The 19050-nt window shown below is 40.8% G+C and overlaps 1 protein-coding gene and 1 long non-coding RNA gene across 5 annotated transcripts in view; one reads left to right on the top strand and one right to left on the bottom strand.

Moving 5' to 3' along the window:
• The window catches only part of GSG1L (GSG1 like), a 64608-nt gene that overhangs the window by 44432 nt on the left and 1126 nt on the right, over positions 1 to 19050 (bottom strand). The gene's annotated exons all lie outside the window — the stretch shown is intronic.
• Positions 5339 to 19050, top strand: part of LOC125182834 (uncharacterized) — a 31561-nt gene continuing 17849 nt past the window's right edge. The window contains exon 1 of one of the 2 annotated variants that reach the window (XR_010825057.1): positions 5339 to 5775. This is a non-coding gene — a long non-coding RNA (uncharacterized lncRNA). The remainder of the gene's footprint in view (positions 5776 to 19050) is intronic. The other variant, XR_007163453.2, reaches the window with a different exon arrangement.

Raw genomic sequence — 19050 nt, 5'->3', positions numbered from 1 at the left:
CGAACCAAACCAAACCAAAAAAAAACTAAGCATTTCCCTTTCTTGCCACTCCCTGAAAGTACTTGACATGTACAAGGGAGCTAAAAAGCTCATGCAAAACAGGGAAAAGGAGTAACACAGTGAGGACTTGGCAGGTCCGCCCCAGAATATTGGCTGCCTTACCTCGGTATACTGCCAAAGTGCGCAAGGAGACCAATGTGTGCTACAGAAATATGTGTCCACCTTCCCCAGCGCATCCTGCTGGCAACCACCCAGCACCAACAGCCCCTGGCAGTGAATGGCAGCCCTGTCTAGGAGCAACCTGGTCAGGATGCTCATCCCAGTGATCCCACCAAAGTTCATTCAGCAGCACACTGCTACACTCGTTCATACAACGTGTATGGTAATTACAGAATTTGGATTTGCCTAAATTGCAGGAAATTTGCCTAAAGAGTAAGAAAAAGTAGCTGAAGGAGTTGAAGTTAGGAGAGAGAACTGCTAATTACTCTAAATTTTTCCTCCATCTTGTCAGAGACAGGTATAGACATGCGATAACTGCACCAGCGATCAGGGCCCCTTTGTGCTTGCAGCTGTCCATAATAACATGAATACTGGTGGTGTACTGTGCAGCCACCCTGTCAATCCCACAGCGCACAAGGAAGAAAAGGCATAAAACAAGAGGATATTGGGGACAGAATGAGTGCATAGCAAGATGACTGAGCACAAGGGTAACAGCTTACATAACAACTCAGGTAGGCTGCTGTTGATTAGATCTTGGTAGGCACTTTAGCAGAGAAAAATAAAGAAAGGATAAGAGGATGGAAGAATAATGAGAAGTAGCAGATAGGTGACATGTTTGTTTCTGAGCTGTGGTAAGGATGCGGTTGATCCTCAAGAGAATCAGTGCAAGGAAAATGGAGAGAAGGGGGAGGAGGACTAGGGTAGATCCAAAGGTGAGAATGGATAAACCTCCTAGGAAAGCAAAATTAAAAAAATGAAATCTTGACAAACCAGTTCAGTGGTGTCATGAGAATGAGGTTACTAAAGATTTCAGTGAGTTATTTGAAACAGAAGAATGAACTTTTCTCACTTTGTCCTTTCATTAATTACCCAAACATCAGAGTTCTTCCAACCTGCATAGTTAAAAAACAGAAAAAGGGAAACACAAGCTCCTTTTTCTTGTCACTCATCCCAAACGTCTGACTGTTATCCACTCTGCTACATTTTGTAGAAGACAAACATTGATATTCATGGGAATTAGTTTCCCTTCAACAGGTTTTATCTAAGAAAGGAAAATGTGATGAAAATCATCATTTGCAAAGAACAGTAGCTCTCAAAGCTAGACTAAAACACCTTTGCAATGCAGAGGTCCCAGATTGTCATGTCCTAGGTAGCATGAGCGAATTTTCTGGGCCTTAAAACAGTTTTGGCTCTCCATTATCCAGTGCAGAACATTTCTTGCAACACCCAAATGTCTCAGGCCAGCGGCTGCATCAGCGCTCCCCTGCTTGGGTGAAGCTACTTCTGTTTCAAGAAGCTATTCTCAGACTTAAACGCAGATCGCTCCTGATAATACTCAGCTCCAGTATCTCACAACAACAACAAAATGCAATGGACCACTTTAAAATAGGGAGCATGATGGTCCATGCAACAGTGTACCTGGTTGGCAGCACCACCTGCAAGTAGCACTAACAGGCAGCTGACACCAACACTCCTCTGGGTAATGATGATGGGGTGGCAGCAGAGCCAACAAAGTCTTACTTTAGGTTAATTAGCTCAGATGTATTCCAGCATACATCAAGTTACATCTACCATGCATCTATCCTTCTAGGTACATTGCTATCCCTGCCTTAGATAGAATGACTCTTAATGGTCCAAATGTAATCTAAGTCCTTGGCTCAGGAAACCTTAACTGTGTGTCTTGAAAACTTCATGTTCCAGGTGACATGATGTCTTCTTGTTGGACCAGTTTGCCTAAGCCAGCCGTGTCTTGAATTTACAAAAAAAAAAAAAAAAAGGAAAAATTCCAATTTTTCTGACAGGTTTTAATGTGTTGGTAGTTTCTTATGAAAAAAATTAAATGTGGCAGTCTTTGGAGAAAAACCTGAAGATGCAAGAAACTTTAGAGAGTGAATTCTACAGACAATGGAAGATGAGGCATGTTTTTGGCTTGTACAGCCTATCTTCTGAGAAACCAGCAGCAAGTATTTTAGAGCTTGCAGAAGACTTTTGTTGCCAACTAGCCCTGACCAGAATGAAGAACTCCTCTATGTCATAATAAATGACTCTTGACTGTGGATTACAGATAAATTTTCCTTGGAAGGACTTGGTTTAACAGGAGGTCTTGGACTACGTTCTCTGGAGTCTCAAGGAGGCTTTCCTGATGTGTTTCTATTAAAGATTTGCAAATTATTTTTATTAACCTATCTTAAGCTTAGAGTAGAAGGAAACCTAAATAGACACATCATTAAATTGTTACCATCTATGGTTTTCATAGTGCCTGCAGAATGGAAAACATTTCTTTTTTAATGTAGAAGGAGCCTGGGGCAGCTTGCAAGCCAGAGGACAAAAGAGAGAAGGAGGTGAAAGGTATTCAGCTATATGTGAAGCTTTCAGAAAGGAATTTAGTTTAATCCTCTGCAGTGCATGTGAAAGAGAGACAGAGAGAACAACTTTGCTATAAGCATCCTGGTTGTTGAGAAAATGGTCAAGGTAAACATGGAAAGGGACTAAACTGCAGAGGAGCAGTGGGTAAATCACACATTGAGGATGAAATTTTTGATGGAATCAATGAAGCAAAAGGTAGACTCATAAGTGGGATCAAAAGGGAGCTGATAACAAACAAAGCCGAGAAGTTTCTGCTAATAGGTCTGAGCTGAGAGGGACATGTAGTGAAGTTTGTGGGTGAGGAGGTGTCACAGCAACATGTGCACGAGCTACAGAAGAATATGAAAACTTACAATTACAGCAATCCTGGATAGTTCCAACCAAGACACAGCTGAAAGTTAGGGATGGCTGACTGGCTGGCATCTGTACATGTTTTAGAGAAGACGGTGGCATTACTTGAACACGACCTGAGAATACAAGGCAAGAGGGACTCCAAAGGCAAAGACAGTGTATTAATTATATTCCTGGTGGAGATGTCATTGGGACAGGGGTAACTTCTGTGGTTTGAGAGTGAAAAGTGAGGAATGAGTTTTTGGCTAATCTAACTCTAGCCAAAGTCCTATGTAATGGCTCAAGGATAGAAAAAGGTCTTCAGAATTTTAGTTCATTTGGACAACATTTCTGTACTTCACTTCTAAGAATGTTAATAGATTTGATTGCAACAAACTTGAGGGACCAACTTGAGGGCCCTTAAGGGGGCATTCAGTTGGCTTTCTTGTACAAGGCCCAACATTCAAATTCTGGCTGCACTTTCTCAGTGCCCCAAACACTGTACTCCTCATGCAAGGGAGAATGTGAGTGAGCAGAGAATGGTTGACTTTATTTTATAAGCCAACCCATGGAAGCATGTTCTCAGGGAACAAGCTAAGCAGAAGAACAAAAATCATGCTGGTCTTGCTTGTAGAGAAGACTGGATTCACACTATCAGCTGATTGTTTTGGAAAGGTTATCATTAAAAACTGAGAATCAGCTTGGAACCCCAGCTGGCACTTGATGCTACGGCAGAAAGCAAAGAAGCAGTCATTTTCCACAAGAACCTGACATTTAGTACTAGTTCACTGGAGAGATAGACATCATCTTTCTGGGGGGACCAAACAAAGGAATTTGTCTAACTCTGACTGCTCTGGTCCAGATGTCTAAGCCTCACTCACCTCAGTCTTCCAGAAGGCATGAATCAGGCTCTAATTTAGATATGACACCAGTGACTATGACAGACAAAACATGAAGCACAAAGCAAGCTAAACAATTGCATAGCATTTTCAGACCTTTTTAAACCCATTGTTAAAAAAGCAGACAAATTCATTGCCATGACCGTCACACAGCCCCACATCACTCCCTCTGCCTTGTGGCTGTTCCATCCATTTATCATTGTAAATTAAAGTTTCTCTGTGTAGGACCCTACCTCAGTTTCTGCAGGAACTCTTGAGAAACATATTGCTTCTGAGCAGGTAATGTATCTTAAAGATGGATGTTTTGACCTTTCTTTTTACTTCTTCAGGCAATCACAGAAGTTATAAAATAATTCCTCTGCTTAGGTGCATCCATCCAATGAATGTTTTTCTTTCAATATATTACAAGTTGCCCCATACCCTGCCTGCCCTGCCTCAAGGAATCAAAGCATGGCATGCCTGCTGGAGGTAATGGAGAAGAATCCATTCTGCCCTTTAAGACTTGAAGTGATGCAAAGACATTTAAAGTTTTTATTACTTTTCCACACTTCTAGTTGCACAGACAAAAGACTAATTTAGGAAATGTGAGCCATTAAAAAAGAATAAGAAGTGAAATGCTGTAGTGATGTTGAAGTCAGTGTGGAATTTTTTTCTGAGTAGCAATTATATGTACAAACCACTATAAAATGTTAATTCTTCTGATGTCTTTATCGGCAGGACTGAGATAAAAGAAATTATTCAAATGATAGCTGTGATGAAATAGTTATCTGTTATTTTAATGCTATTATTGCTACTTTTTATTTACTTTTTGCTGCTGTAAACCTGTGCTAAATATGCTAAAATGTGCTGTGTACATAATCTGTAGTCTTTGTCTATGTGTAAGTTGCTATAAAAAAGGTTCACGTGACCCTGAAACAAACATTTCAATATCACCAGGGCAGAGGGAAGGACTTGTACTCTGTCAATCCAGGTGTTAAGAGGACAGTCAAGAAAAGGAAACACAACTTATCAAAGCAAAATCTCTATTTACAAGGAGACTGGGCTGTCCACACCTGAGCAGAAGGAATGTCAGAAGAGTAAGTTTTGGAACAGACAGACTGAAAGATACTTGGTGGATCACAGAAATCATAACAGCCCAGTAGCACCGTGTTGATGGAACCCTGCAGGTCTCTTGTCCAGCTTTGTGTTCAGAGTAGGACAGTCGCTAACTCCTGATCAGGTTGCTTGTGACTTTGCCCAGCCACATCTTGAAATACTTCAGGAATGAAGATACCTCATCTCTAGTGGCTCCAAGGATGGAGGTTCTCCTTGGCTGTGGTCCCAGGGCTGCACCTCCCTTCTAGAGAAGTGCTCCTTAATGTCCAACCTGAACTCCTCTAGCTGCTCTGGCATCTTTGTAGCAATCCTTCCTATACTTGTAGGGACATGAACAAGCCCAGCTCCCTCAACTTCTTTTCACACCTAGTGTACTTTAGGCCCCTGACCAAGAAGTCCAGACAAGTAGGTGGACTATAAAAGATACTGTGCTTTAAGTAGGAATCGTTTTCATCCAGAGATTACATTATAGGACATGATGTCTGTCAGGAATATATTGACATCAAAGCAAAGTAATATAGGGAGAATGACCTTTAAATTTAAACATGATATAAGCAAATTAAGCAGGATTTTTCATGCTATATACATGGACCTGCATTTTTTGGTTTTGGTTTGTTTCTTTGTTTACTTCTTTTCAGACGTAAGCTATTATTTTATCTCAATTTTATCTGAACCTGACTTTACTGAGTCATGTCTCCCCAGTGGCTGCAGTGAATTTGAAGCCATATGACTGGAAACCTTTAACAGCTACCCAACTCTCCAGCAAGTTTGCCCAAGACAGCCAAAGGGGAATGGCATTTGCTACTACAGAAAGAAAACAGAACATTCTGAGAGCTGGAGACACAGGACGCCTTTTAGATACATGGTAAGATAATGACAAAGCCTTTTGGGTATGTCTGGGTACTGAGGAAGCTAGTGGTACAATCGTGTTTTCCTCTAAATGTAGTCTGCAGGACAAGGAGAGCAAGGTTGCCTCACATCCAGCTGCTGTTTTCTAGATTGTGCTGGGCTTAGTGCTAAAGCTTGTGCTGGGAACTACACAAACAGCTCCTGATGAAGAACACTTCCCTTTGTTCCTCCTGTCCCTGGAGCACAGGAACCCCTCCTCCATTTTCAGAGGTAACCACTGGTGTTGTTTTCAGAGCTCATTCGTACTTGAGTGTGCAGACATGCATCTCACTGAGAACTGAAGATGTCAGTAGTGCTTTCACTGTTCCTCTTAGGATTTACTCTAAGTTATTTTTGGATATCTTGTATAACGGATCTCTTAAGCCCTCTTTAGCTTAATTTTAGACTTGGCAGAGTTTATCCTGCTGTGCTGCCCTTTTCCAGATGCATCTTCTCATAACCAGGCTCTGGGAGAGTCTTTAGAGAATACAGAAAAGGGAGCATTTAGGGATGCAACAAGAACAGTGTCTAAGATTCCTCCTCTTGATAGACCTACCCTCACCCAGTTGTCTCAGTGACTCTGACAGAGGAGAAAGCCAGAGAGTGATCTCTCCTGTACATAACTAACTTATGTAGAAAGAAGAGGTGTGACCTGGCTTGAACACTGTCTGCCGTGCCATGTATGTGAAGCTCTCTGGAGCTCAGCAGCATCAGGGAGTTGCTGGAAGCTGAGGAGAGAGGACTGATCACCTGAACATCAACAGGAGCACACCTGTGGTACCAGCTTCTTCCATGGCTTCCCAAGGGTGAGGTAGAAACATCACCTATGATGTCATCTATGCAAGCCCCGGCAAATGCATTCCTTCCTAAGCATGCTGGCTCTGCACAAGTTCAGTTGCATCTCTGCTGGGCTTCCTGAGAAGGGGGCATAGGTCGTAGTGGCCTATAGGTACCAGCAACTGGAAACATTGACATTTGTCTGTGTTTTTCCCTAGTTGATTAATGTAACTTAATCCTGCATACATGCATGTGTGTGCATTTGTAATTTAGTAGGGATTTTCAAACTGAACCAGCCAGAGAGGAGGAGGAGACATATCTGGAAAGACCCACGCTCACAGCTGGTGGCTGGGTAACAGCCCTGAGTTCTTGGTACAGATCATAGACCTACAGCCCATGATAATATTTGAGGGACCATGAGTGTGATGTGCTTGTGCATCTACAGAGGAAAGGAGTGAGCACTGCTTCACTAGTGATCTTGAAACCTGCCCAGTCAGAAAGGAGGAAGAGGCACGAGCTACCTGATGGAGTGCTGTTGGTGTTTCTGTGGGTGCTGTAAAGGCACATCTCTGTCCGGGCTGGTCTGTATGGCCAGCCACTTAAGTGTCACACACGTCTCTCTGTGTGCACATGTGCACCTGCATCTTGAGTACCTACTCAGCCTGAACTACAAAGGAAAGGAGCAGCAAACAGGCAAGAGAGGAGAAATCCCCTGGGTCTGGAAGTCCCCCGGGTTCAGCTTCCATTACCAGGAGCACACATAGCATTTCCTCAGACAGGCTCACTGAGACTCATCCCATTTCATGGCTCTACAGCTGTGCAAGCACCCGCAGCACAGAAGTCGAATGTTTTCCAGCTCTTCTGTGGTTTCTTCTGAAGAAAGCTTGGCTTTGGGTTTCTGTGCATTCCTAGGAAGCAGTGTATGGGAAGAAGTGGATCCATCAGTGTGAGTGTCAGACCGTGGGAATGGGAGAGAAAGTTTCGGCAGCATAAGATGATCCCACTGTCTCACTTGCAGTGTCACTGAGGCCCGTACTTTTTACATAGTGCTTCTCCTCCTGCTCATAACATGGTCAGAAGCCCTGAGCTTCTAGCCTTCCCAAGCTTATGGCACACGCTTGTCATTAAAATTGTCTCGTGTCTGAAAAATCATTTCAGGAAAAAAGACGTATGAGGCATTTTTTGGCAGTGTTGCGTTCTGGAGAGGGTAAATGAGCTGGTAAAGAGTGAGAATGCTGCAGGGATGGGAAGTAGGCACTGCAGGACACTGCTGAGAAGTGATGAAGGGGTCACCTGCCTGTCCTGGCACCTCAAATAAGTCACTAGAAGTACCACTGAACCCTCCTGTGCAGACACAGGGCCATACAGTGGCACTGGCAGGCCAGTCTCCCAGACAGCACCCTATCCACAGTACTTGGACCTAGCAGAGCTGCTCCCTTACCTTCTCCACTGAAGAGTCTTACTTCAGTGTGTCACACACACTTCAGATTGCTGAGCTGCTTCTGACTGTATTGGAGGCAAATGCTGCCTCCTCACACCTTCCTCGGGCATCTGCACTTCCCTAGCCTGAACAATAATTTGAAAGCAAAGGCTAAGAAAGAGAAGTGGCTATTCCAGATCCCCAGAATTCAAACCTGCCAGAAAATTAAGACAAACAGGGCCCCACAGAGCTGTCAGGACTGCACAGTGTATCAGCTTCAGGGCTGTGAGCTATTTTCCCCTTATGGTATGCACATCTTGTCATTGACACAATGAAACTGCATTGCAGCAGGTCAGATGCACCTAGCTGCAACTTCCTAAGTGGTTGCAGGCTGACACCCTTTTATGGGGAAGTGGTAGACACTAGAGAGTAATTGCAGAGCTATATAGGACAGCTGGAAAGGCGGGTTGAGGTGCACATAGACTGGGTCTAAACTATAGCACACAGATGTACTTCCAAGCTCAATGTTCATGCTGACTTTGAGTCTTCCTGAGACCAATGTGCATTCTACTGTTTCTTCCACCAGTTGCCTAAAATGTATGGCTTGTTCACTCCTTTCCCACTCTGTAGCTGGAGAATTCAGATTTCTCACCCTCACCTGGAACAGTTTCTGTGTCTTCAGGACACCACACTGCATGACAATGGCTGGATTTGTCCAGACCAAGCTGGTGGTTTAGGCTGGAAATCAGGAATAGAGCAGAAAACACATGGAAAGCATAGGCTTTAAGACAATATTCTAAGTTCATAACAGCTATTGCCATAGCAAGGTCCAGAAGTCGGTGTCCTGTATCTTATTTATTGATCCTGAATCCTGAATTCTTGTTCCTGAATTCTTTCCTGTCTGAGCCAGTGATAAATGCCTCATTAATATCCAGGGCAGAAAAATAAAAAATAACTCTGAAAAATCCTAGCTGGTATGTCTTCCAACTGCACTGCTTTAAAATATTCTAGTTAAGCTACGTGACTTAAAAGAAATGTGGTAGTTCTGACTGAAAAGAGGATCTCTATTATAACTCTGCTTTTCATCTTGGAAAAAAAGAAAAGAAAAAGCTGTTTGTATTCACTTACTCTGCATAAAATTTCATGAGTTCAAAAGTACAGTTCTGTTAAATGATTAAATTTAATTTAAACAGTATTCCTTTTTAGAAACATTGGCTCCCAGCCTATGAATGACAAGGTCCCCTTTTTTTCCCTAATAGGCCCTTACAAGTCTTTCTCTCTCCAACTATATCTGGAATCATGTGATTCTAATGAGATTCCACATCATCTACTGAGAGCAAAATCATTGTATTTGTCTAAAAAATGATATAACCCTCCAGGGGCCCCAGCCTAGAAGAGGATGAGGATTGAAACACAACTTCAGTGAAATAAAATACTACATTAGAGAAAATACAGGTTAATGAGCTCATTCAAAGTAAGCCGTATCAGGTTAATTAACAAGTGAAATGTTCCAGTTTTGATTAAACTGATACCAGACAAAGCACTTAATTGATTTTATTTTTTTTTTCTAATGAAGAATCAAGTCTTAATCTGCAAAATCAACGTTTTACAGTTGACTCTGTTGATCTTGCTGGGACAGTATCTTCTTCTGGAAAATAAATCAATTGTTGCAGAGTTACACTTAAATATGTATTGAACTATGAAAATAATTGTTTTCTGTCACTCTGAAAGCTGTCATTCATAGCTGCTGCCCATCAACATTTCTCTTGCTTCCAAATTCCAAGTTGTCATTTCTCTCCAATTCTTTCAGCAAACTTGAACTATTAGAAGTTTCTACCTTTTACAGTGGAAGAGTACTTCTTTAAGCTTTCCACTTTTTCATTTTGGTCATGCATTTTTCCTCAATTCACACAGTCACAAAGAAATGTTAATAATCTTATTAGAGAGGCAAAATCCTCATTCCAGAGTTTCCCCTTTGCTTCCCTGGAGCAGTAGGTAACTGTGGTGCAGGCAGAGCAGGGAATGAACCAGTGTGGCTTTGCTGAGTCAGACTATGTGCCATGGCAACTGTGTTTTCTGCACTGAAACTCTAAGTAGTGTGAAAATCTTTCACAGTATCTGAAAGCAAACTTATCCACAGGCTACTCTCAAATCGTGTCTAACTGAAACACATCCAAGTCTCAAGACACATATGAATAACTTAGTAAGACCTGAAGGATTGAGTGGCCCTTCATGTACATACATATAGATGTGTGTACATTTGGGGAGCTGGAAAACAGTTTAGATTTCTAAGTGATTGGGAGAACCAACAAATCAATGGTGCTGAGAGGCTTTCAATGATTCTGATGACAAATTAGACCTGACTTTATAACCTAGGAAAGATTAAATCAGGCAGAGTACTGACTTACGTTAAGCATTTCAAACCTCACAATGGTAAAATGAGAATTTTTGCCTGTTCATCCCACAGGTGCCAGTCTGCCACACTGCGCTTATTATGTGTTCAGCTTTGTGGTCAGAAACTCTGAACCTTGCTTTGAGTCTCACTAGCTGTAAGAAACTCATCTCTTTCAAGGTGTCATTCCAGTTGATGGAGAAGTGGAGGTTGGTCTCCTACTCACTGGCTCTGCTGGGACCTCAGGACAAAGAACTACCATTTGTACAGTTCCCATTTGCTGTTATTTGTGACACAGTACTCTAAAAACAAGAGTGACCTTACTAATGTAAATCTGTCAAAACATACTAGATATCAGAGGGTCCGTTGTCTGTGGGACTATAAGGTGTTCCCAGGAAACTGTGAAAGACTGTGAAAGACTAAGAAATTATGCTTTTGGCAGAACATGTCAGTGATATATCCCTCATTGTATATATGCATGACATGTCTTCTACAATTTCTCATGTGAGTGTATTAGCAGTTCCCTTCAGGCTGGTGATTAGCAAAGATCAAAGGAGTATCTCCCACTCTTTCCAATTAGTGGTGGTTCTGTGTGGATTCTCTTTTAACCATACCAGAACTTCTCTCCAGATAACGCCCAACCAGAGTATTTGCATTGGATCTATGCCCTAGCTGCAGAAATACATTAGCAGGGCAGGCAGAGATGAAAGTCTCTGAGAGCAAAGAAGGAAACTCCATTTCACGGATAGGATTACTCCAAAAAATGAAAACATCAAAAGCTAATGTGTGCTAAAAATGTAGAAGAAGACAAAGTCAGAACAGAGTATTACTATGATGGCATAGCATGTTGCTTTGAACATGAGTCTTGAGGCTGTAGCTTGAAACACACGCAAGTGACTGTAGGTAAGAGGCAAAATGATTGCTGGAGGAGAAGTGACCTTGAATGGCAGAACCTGTACTACGTTGACCTGTATTTCTTCTTTACAGTTATATATATATAGTTATACAGTTATATATATACTATAACAGTATTTCTTCCCTCGCTTGTTCATCTGTCTGCTCTCTGTTCCTCTTGGCTGTTGTGATTCAGGCTGCCTGCTCCAAAAACTTCTCCACTTTCCCTACCCAAAGATGGTTGGTTGCTTTTTGGGTTGAGATGTAAGGGAAAAAAAAAAAAGCAAGTAAGCAAGTAAGATGCCCAGTATACTGCAAAAGAATATCCTATTATTATTATTATTATTATTATTATTATTATTAATAATAAAGTGAGAAAACGTGCTTGCATTTGTTTTTGTGAACCTAATTTCCAAGCTTGTACGTAAGAACTTTGCAACAGTGTCTCATTTAATATTTTTTGTTTGGTCATGTAATGCAAAGTGAAATCAGTTTGAATGACAGTATGATGTGGTGTTTTTGTCTCTCCAAATCTAGTGAGTCTGAACATGGTGGAGTGACCTTGATTCCCAAGCATTTTCCCACATTGTAAGCATGGCTTATGCCCTTCCCTCCCGCCATGCCCTGTAATGAAGCCAAATGCAAAGTGGAACACCTGAAAGTGAATTTTGTTTGTGACTATTCTACAGGCCATGTCATTCCATAGTAATAACACCTGCTTCTCATTATTTATTGCCTTCTGTAGTCTTTAAATCGTTGGCAAGCTAGATCAGCAAAGATTTATATAACCGTTTAGATTACCAAAAAGAATACTGAATAATGTTACACCAAAACTTGATTAACAGAGGATCCTGCTAGAAGTGTCCCTATTCCCTGATAAGTCCCCATTATGAGATGTCAGTAAGCCAGTTTTTAATTTTACCTACTTTTAGCTCTGTTAATTCCACATAAGGAGAATTTTAAAATCAGGATTTAGTCTGGTGTAATTTAAAAACCATGAGGATGCCATGACAGTTGATATTCCATTCCTTTTTATTTCTGTAGTCCTGAATGCATCTGTTCATATTTTGCAGTAACTGGCATTGGAGTAAGTGTCTGTTATTTAGATGGTCATATTTGACCATCCTTTGACCATTCCTTTGAAATATAGTAGCCACGTGTTGGTCTTCCACTTCTTTAAAGTTTATTCCATTTACAGGGAACCAGGAGAGCCCCTCAAATACCTCCTCCCAGACTGCTGGGTTAAATGGTTGAGTACTGACACATCTGAAGAGGAAGAAACATAATTTTTGCTCATAAAACACAGAATAACATACCAGAAAAGGGGTGATGCATTGCCTTTACTTTACTCTGTTAGCAGTCTCAGCATGAAGGAATTTTATTTCCACGTTATTTGTATGATAGATGTTCATAGAGCTAGTCTGTCTAGCAGGACTGGGAGGAATTCAAATCCAAAATTCCCCGTGTACCACAGACACAAAACCTCCCCGTCATCCTATAAAAACCTGAAGGTCTGTTGCAAAGCAATGACCACAACAGAAAGCACAGCTGTCATGTACCACAGGAAGAGAACGAGTTATCGTGAGGAAGACAAACAGATGCGAGGACTCTTTTCATATAGCTTAAATTCCTATGGCCAGAACTACCTTATTCTACAAGCAAAAACCCAGGATTTGTTAAAAGGATCTCACAGGTGCTTTTCTGAAATGGATCCTTCTCCCCCTGTTATAAAGGAAGCCAAAAATCCATTACCATTCCTGTTATCTAACCTGGAGGAGATTTCTCTTCTGATCCCAAATTAGATCATCAATTTAATGTTCAGTGCATGAACAGCCATAACAATTAGATTCCGAGAAGCTGTAATAATGTGGACAGCAGCAAAGCACCCTCCTTGCACAGTCTCCAGCTGCAGCCAATTTCTGATGCTTCTGAGAAGGCATAAAACCCTCCAGAAAACATGGCATGCATCAACTATTTTTTTCCTTGGCTCCCATCAGTGACCAGTGGAAACCCTAAAGTATGGATGCAATATAATTTACTATAATATAAACATGGTGTGGCAAAAGGCAGTCAAACCAAGATGCCTTCTTTCAGACCTCCTTAAGATACAAACAAATCAGTTAAGCAGTATTCATGCCAAGCTTCCTCATGATGGAAATACTCCTCTTTTTTCATGCAGGTCTTTCTGTGAATTTAAAAGGTATGGATTTCTGCCCATTGGTTTCCTTTGCTCACACTGCCCTCTGTGGAGGTGAATTCCAGAGACTCACTTTTTGGGAACCACTTGTTGGATTTTCATTTTGTTTCTCAATGACTAATTACTTAACTCATATTCTTTTCTTGATATTTAAATATGTGCATGCACGTATGTGTGTGTGTGTGTATACATCTATGGTATCATCATATCCCCTCTTGATCTTTAATTTGTTATTCTAAAGAGGACCGTTCTTTCTTTTCTTTCCTTGAAGGATATTCTCTTTTCCTTAACTACATTAGAAATCCCACTGTGCATCTATTTCACACTCCCCCTTTTTCTTACCCTACCTATGGTGTTAACAAAATGCGCACTGGTGCTGATTCTTCCATAAGATAACACTTTTCCTTTATATTGCAGCAATTGACAGTTTGCAGTCACCTCATTGTCAAAAGCTGACCCACAGCTTGTTTCTTATCTTTTGCCTACCACTGATAAGTACCCCCGACCTCACAGAATTTTATTCCTTAGAGGTTGGTGTTTTTAAATTTCTTTTTATTTTAATTAGTTCAATACTATTCTTACTACCCTGCTCACATAGAGCAGGATACTGATAGAATACTATTCTCACTCCCTCTAGCTCACATTTTTAGTTAGGGAGTTAAATCTCTCCTCTGTAATGCCAATATTTCCAGACTTTGTGTCACAGCATATGTAAGGAATCCATTTAAAGTAGGATTGTTCTCTTCAAATTAAGATTCCTGTAAGTACTGAGATGTCCTGAGAAATACTCATTACTCTCTACCGACTGTAATGATGATGTTGATTAGTTTAGGCACAGACATCTGAATTTGCTAATGTCCACATGTTTGCTGTGGGATCCATGTTGCCTTTTTTTTTTTTTTTTTAAGAAATTATATGACATGAATTGTGTTCCTACTTCTTTTCCCTGGATATTGTTAATCCCTGCAATAACAGAATCTTCCCAAGACCAAATTTGAGGACCACTAGATACATCTCATCTCCACAGTGATCACTTCTCTTTCTATATTACTTGACACAGCCTCCCTGTAAGACTGCTCTTTAATGATTTTACAGCCTCTCTATTTATCCCCATCAAAATAAATATTACATGATAAAATCTTCACCACAGTTTCGAGCAAAATTTCTACCTGCTCCACTTTGTATCATCGTTCACTAGCAGATATTTAGGGAAGAGCAAAAGAGCAGGTTTAGAGTGATTTCACCCATGTACTCCCCTTCTGGTGTCAGTACTGCATCGCTAGTCTGGGGGCTTCCTGGCTGGAAGCTGCTCTCAAATAATCTTGTTAGTAAGACATTCCATGGCAGGGAACTCTTTAGGAAGGAATATTTGTCTGTTATACCCTCAAGTTCACAAATCATGGAAACAGATTTAACTCTGTCCTTCCCTGTTGATCCCCATCATAGCTCTCTGTACTTTGTGGCTTCTTTCCAGCCTGAAGATGCTTTGGCTATTTAGCATTCTCCACTGGAAGTATGTCTATATCTATCACCACACTGCTACCACTCTCTCTGCTGTCTGTAGTTCTGTAAAGAATTTTCAGTGGGACATCCTATCAAATACTTTATGTAAATCCATACAGCCTGGGTGTAATGCATTACTCTTATCCAAGAAGGTATTCATCTTGTTAAAAGTTCTACCTTTGATAAAAGCCCACCTTTGATAAAAGCCTAGCTTTGACAAAACCAGTTTGTTGCCCTGTACTGAGTACTTCCCCAAAACCTGTCCTAATGTTGTTGGGTCAAGTGGCCTGTATAATTTTTTCCAGTCTTCTTCTTTGAATACAGAAATATGCAGACTTAATAAGGATTCTTGCTACTAAAGCTGCATTTTCATGTTACAATTATTTCAACATTCTCAGATGAAAATTATCCAGGTCCCCTGAGTTCAGTTTCTCCATCACTGGAAATTGTATCTTCAATATAGAGTGCTACCTCCTCTATTTCTTTAACCTACTCTTTCCTTCCTAAACAATTTGTAACCAGAAATTTTTACATTCCAGTCATGTGAATAAAACCACCAGGTTTCAGTAATGACAATTATATTACATTTCTCGTAATCCAATAATAATTCCCAATTCCTCTTGCTTTTTAATTATAAATTCACAAGGTGTTTCCCTCTCCCTGGACAGCTGCCTACAGTGAGTCACGTATGCTTATTATCACATCATGGGGGAGAGAAGGGTGAAGCAGTACTGCTATGGATCTGTGAAAATGTATGGCAAGTTCTTGTCTTTTTATGTTAGAGATTTATTCATGACTGCAGGATACACCTCTCTAGTTCTCTGGATCTTGCAAATGTGCATTTATTGTCCTTATTTGTGGCCCACGTTGATACCTCCTTACATATTGTGTAAGTTCCACTCTACCATTTACTCCTTAAAGAGTGCTAATGAATATGTGGTAGTACAGAGAATGCAAAATGTTACAGACACCTTGTGCTTAAAATTTAATTCCAAGAATAAAACCAAGACTATGTATACTCATTCCTTATCTCCTTGGCTTCTGTGGAGCATGGCAAGCAACATGGAAGGGATCATTTTTTATTCGATGGGACAGTACTCTTAAAGGGCACCTAGACAGCTGTACTTATGCTGCTTTTCCCTCTGAAATGTGGATGTTATTACTGAGATTGCCTACTTATTAGCCACTTAAACAAGATCTGAGTTATGTTTTATTTCTATTAAAATCAAATAAATTCTCTAATGAGCAAAAATGTTATTGCTTCCTAGTTCTCAATAAGATAAGGTATGCCACCTTGGCTACTTCATGTGTTATTTATTTTATGTTATTTACATTCTTGAGTCAGAATATCTACCAGTTAGTTTACCACTGAATCTTTTCTATCCCTGCTGCTATTAGTACATCACTAGTCTGTGAAGTGTCCAGTACTGACACAAGCACAGACCCAGACAGCAGGTGTGAAATAAGATATGTACTAAAGATCATACTCAAAACGAAATAAAACAATAGGAAGCTCAGCTCTGAGTCGCCTGGCCATAGTAAGGAATTCATAACCTGGAACACAGCACCAAGCACTCTGTGGAGCGTCTAAGTGCAGAATGGGACTCGTGACAAGCATGAGCTATACAGCTGATAGGGTATGCTTTAGCTTGATCCCCTTCTGGAAATTAGAGGTATTGCTCTTACGGAAGGTACATCTACCTGCCTGGGATCCAAAGCACTGAACCCACTCTTGAAAGGGAGAACCTCCATTCCCTTTTTACTAGACTGGGATTCAGCATACTTTTGAGTCAGAAATTGTGCTGAATAGTTATAGGACGCACACACAAATGGAATATATATGCTTGAGTCCCTTTTTTTCCTAGAATTCACAATTTTATTTTTCATGTGCAAAACGTTTTTCAGATACTTCAGCAGTCCTAAGCACGCTGGATAAAAAACAAAAACAAAAACAAAAACAAAAACAAAAACAAAACACTTTAGGTTCACAAAATATTTCAGAAATAATCACAACATTCCATCTCTGTTAGAGATGTTAGTGAAACCTAGAAACCTGCAGCATGATGAAAGCACGCTTTGCTAGTCTGTGTACGGACAGCGTATGGCATGGTTTTGCACCTCTGCACCTGTAATCTTAACGGACTTTTCAGATAAGCAGTGAGAAGGGAAGACACTCAATTTTTTTTTGTTTTGTTTGTTTGTTTGTTTGTTTGTTTTGACAATATCACAACAACACAGAGCATTACTGGAATTGCAGGTGGGATTCATGTTGCTTTGTTTCAAACATCTGCAGCAAGGAATCAGGGATATGTGAGGAACTATAGGAATGGCACTGATCATAGTCTGTGCCCATGTGTACTGCTGACAGAGCTGAGAAGATAGATTGGTTGCTGAAAGGACTGGGCCTAGATGAAGGTTGTTGCTGACATCAGGTGGGGCTAAAAGAAGAGTGTTCAGCAAACAGTATATTTATGGGAATGTCATGGGTCGATCCTTCAGAATAGTGCTTTGTGTATGGAATATGTGGTATTGATACCCAGAGTGAAGGATCTCCAAGACACAGAATAACAGTGTTAGCAGTGTGGTAAATTTACAACACCTGTTAGGAACAGCACTTGGCTAAATACAACGTGTTGGTGATGGTACATTCTGTATGTGGATTGAGTGAGAATCTTGGACATATTACTGCGAACTGAACAAAGGGTGTTCTGAAGATGCTGACACTTTATGGAGTCAGTAACTTATAGCAATGGAGGACTAAGGAGCAATGGAGGACTAATGAGAGTACCAAGGCTAAATTTCTTACGCAGTCATTTTCAGTACGCTATTGGTAAAACTTTAAGAAAAGTGTTATTGAAAGTATGAAGTGCATTTAAGCTAGTGATTTTGACTGATTTAATACACTGCTGTCTGTGTGCTAAGTGATATTTTCTTGACATTCTCTTGGCATCCTTAGGGTGTTTATTAACAACATGGTGACTATATGACTTGTTATACTTACAGAAGTGTAGTCTGTATGCATGTTGTGGGCAGTGTGACCAGCCTACGGAATTGATTACACACAGGTGTGCAGAGCAGAGGAGTTGTATGTATAAGCAATGACCCCAGTGCTGTTGGACTGGGGCGGGCTGGTGGCCTTACTGCCCTAGAGCTTAGATGAAATGACTGCCAATTAGGCTGCAAAAGGCCATGACAATGCACTAGAGTACATAGGTACTAGAAACCTGAAAGTCTGGACTAAGACTGGTTGTTTTATGTGGACATTCTGCGGACCAAATTTAAATCTGTGTCCATTACACTGTTCCCGTCCTTACCAGAAAACAAACAAACAAACAAACAAACAAAACCCCACTATTATAAATCCTGAACAAGGCAGTTGTCTGTCTAAGCCAATATATCCCTATATCTGATTGGGTTCTAAAGTTTAGTCATTCTTGGTCTGCTAATTGAAATGTTCTTTTTCAGCAAGTTAGTGTTTTAAATAAGAGGAAACACACATGTGGCTGCTGTAGTGGTGTGCTGGAGAGGAGAAACAACCTTCTTTCTCCTGGTTTCACCATAACTTTCTAAAGCTGGCTTTCAGCTACCTCCTAAAATCACTCACCACAGCACAGCTTTGTGTACTCAGTACAGAATAGAGCACTGTATTTCTCTTCACACAAAGATAATTCAGTTTTCTGAATGGGCTAGAGTCACAGAATTACAAGTTATCCTGAACATAAAGCTTGGCTTGGAAAGCTTGCAATGTCTGCCAGAAACTTAGGCATGTTTGATTGTGCCAATCCCAGCTACGATGCTCAAAAGGCTGGAGGGTCTTAAGCTGCTCACTTAGTCTGCTATGGCCTGAGAATATTTCCAAAAGTAGTCTTTTTTCTAATGTCAAGGGTGTTACTTTGAAATGGACTGTGTGCTGCTCACAGTTTGCCCCACTTCATAGTACACACTTACAGTGTTTTACCAGATCCCATAAACTTCCCATTATCACAGAGGTTTGTGTCTCTTAGGAGACACATAGGATGATTAGCTGTTCTTCTCTCCAAATAGTGGTGAACGACCAACCTCCTGATCC

This window comes from Anser cygnoides, chromosome 15 (genome assembly GCF_040182565.1).
Source record: "Anser cygnoides isolate HZ-2024a breed goose chromosome 15, Taihu_goose_T2T_genome, whole genome shotgun sequence".
In the NCBI taxonomy this organism is placed as follows: Eukaryota; Metazoa; Chordata; class Aves; order Anseriformes; family Anatidae; genus Anser; species Anser cygnoides.
This window is presented reverse-complemented; position numbering and strand designations above follow the sequence as displayed.